Genomic DNA, 2,461 nt, shown 5'->3' with positions numbered 1-2,461 from the left:
ATCAAGAAAGACTATTTTAATAGCCTCCTAGCAGACTTCCTCTGACTTGTGATTATCCAAGGCTTGGTCATGATAAAGGGACATAGGGCTAACAGTAAGCAACTGCTACTGCTACTGCTAAGTCACTTCAGTCGTGTCCGACTCTATGCGACCCCATAGACGGCAGCCCACCAGTCTCCCCCATCCCTGGGATTCTCCAGGCAAGAGCACTGGAGTGGGTTGCCATTTCCTTCTTCAATGCATGAAAGTGAAAAGTGAAAGGGAAGTCGCTCAGTCATCTCCGACTCTTCACGACCCCATGGACCGCAGCCTACCAGGCTCCTCCGTCCGTGGGATTTTCCAGGCAAGAGTACTGGAGTGGCGTGCCATCGCCTTCTCCGAACAGTAAGCAAGATCAATCACTAGTTGTCCCTGGTGGCTGGTAACACTGCTTCCAGTAAAAGCTAGGATTCTGTGAGCAACAAGGAGGAGTAGAACCACTAGGGAAAGACATATGTGTTTAATTTTACACAGCAAAACCAGATTTCTCTCCAAAATTGGTGCTCCATCTAGACTACTACCAACAGTGCAAGAGCATTCCTATGCCCCACTTGGCATTTCCCCATTTCTCTCTCTCTCCTTTTATTCCCCATTCTAATAGGGGTAAAACATATTGTTTTAATATGCATTTGCATTTCTCTAAGTACTAATGCTTTGGAGCATGTGTTCATATGCTTGTTAAACATTTAGAGTTTCTGTTTTGTAAATCACATGTTCATATTCTTCACCCATTTTACAGTTGTGTTTTCTAACTTTTCCTTGTTTGTTTGCAGGCGCTCCCACAAAGAAAAGATACTTTATCCTTTACTGGCTTTAGACATTGCAGATATATTCTACCCCTCCTGTCATTGGTATTTCAACTTGGTCCATGTTGTCCTTCATTGAACTGAAATCTTAAGTTAATGAGATTAAAGTATATAAGCCTCACAGAGTTACTGTCAGCTTTAAATTTGACAATGTATATAAAACTCTTGGCTATAGTGCCAGGTACAAGTTAAGAACTTCCTGAATAAATCTCAGCTATTATTGCTCTTATTGTTGTCATTCATTTAACCCTATTTTTTTTCCCAGAAGAATCACAGTTGTCTTTTGCTGACATAACACACTACATGTATTTCTATTGCAGCAATTGTTTTATTGTCTCTAATGATGAGCTGATTGCACTCTTCAATGCCAAGGAACATGCCTTCTTCATCTTGTATTCCCATGATCTAGCACATAATAAGTAAAAAGTGATCAACAAATGTATTTTGGATAAACATGTAAATAAATGAGGTTTCAAAGAAATTTAAACAATAAAGAGTATCAACTGGGGAAAAGAGTAACTGAAGAAATGATGGGAAAGTTTTATATTAAAAATATAAAATAGGAGAAAATATTCGAAAACGATACATGTGTTAAGGACTGTTAGCCATAATATAGAAAGAAAATAAGAAAATGAATACCAGAGTTTAAAATGGGCAAAAGACCTAAACAGACACCTCACTAGAAAAGATACACAGGTGGAAAATAAGCATATGAGAAGATGCTCCACATCATAGGTTATCAGAAAAATGAAAATTAAAACAACAATGAGATACCAATATACACCTATTCAGTTCAGTTCAGTTCAGTCACTCAGTCGTGTCCAACTCTTTACCACCCCATGAATCACAGCACTCCAGGCCTCCCTGTCCATCACCAACTCCCAGAGTTCACTCAGATTCACGTCCATCGAGTTGGTGATGCCATCCAGCCATCTCATCCTCTGGCGTCCTCTTCTCCTCCTGCCCCCAATCCCTCACAGCATCAAAGTCTTTTCCAATGAGTCAACTCTTCTCATGAAGTGACCAATGTACTGGAGTTTCAGCTTTAACATCATTCCTTCCAAAGAGCACCCAGGACTGATCTCCTTTAGAATGGACTGGTTGGATCTCCTTGCAGTCCAAGGAACCCTCAAGAGTCTTCTCCAACACCACAGTTCAAAAGCATCCATTCTTCGGCGCTCTGCCTTCTTCACAGTCCAGCTGTCACATTCATACATGACTACTGGAAAAACCATAGCCTTGACTAGACAGACCTTAGTCGGCAAAGTAATGTCTCTGCTTTTGAATATGTCATCTAGGTTGATGATAACTTTTCTTCCAAGGAGTAAGTGTCTTTTAATTTCATGGCTGCAGTCACCATCTGCATGGCCAAAATCCCAAAACTAACAATGCCAAATGCTAGCAAGGTTGTGGAGCAACAGGAAATCTCACATACTGCTGGTGGGAATGCAAAAACAATTATTTTGGAAGCAGTTTGACAGTTTCTTACAAAATTTAATGCATTTTCCACACAGCTCAGCAGCTGTGCTCCCTAGTATTTTATTTATCCAAATGAGCTGAAGGCTTATGTCCATAACAAATCCTGTATGTGAATGTTTATGATGGCTTTATTCATA

Source organism: Capricornis sumatraensis, chromosome 2 (assembly GCF_032405125.1).
Source record: "Capricornis sumatraensis isolate serow.1 chromosome 2, serow.2, whole genome shotgun sequence".
Taxonomy (NCBI): domain Eukaryota; kingdom Metazoa; phylum Chordata; class Mammalia; order Artiodactyla; family Bovidae; genus Capricornis; species Capricornis sumatraensis.
This window is presented reverse-complemented; position numbering follows the sequence as displayed.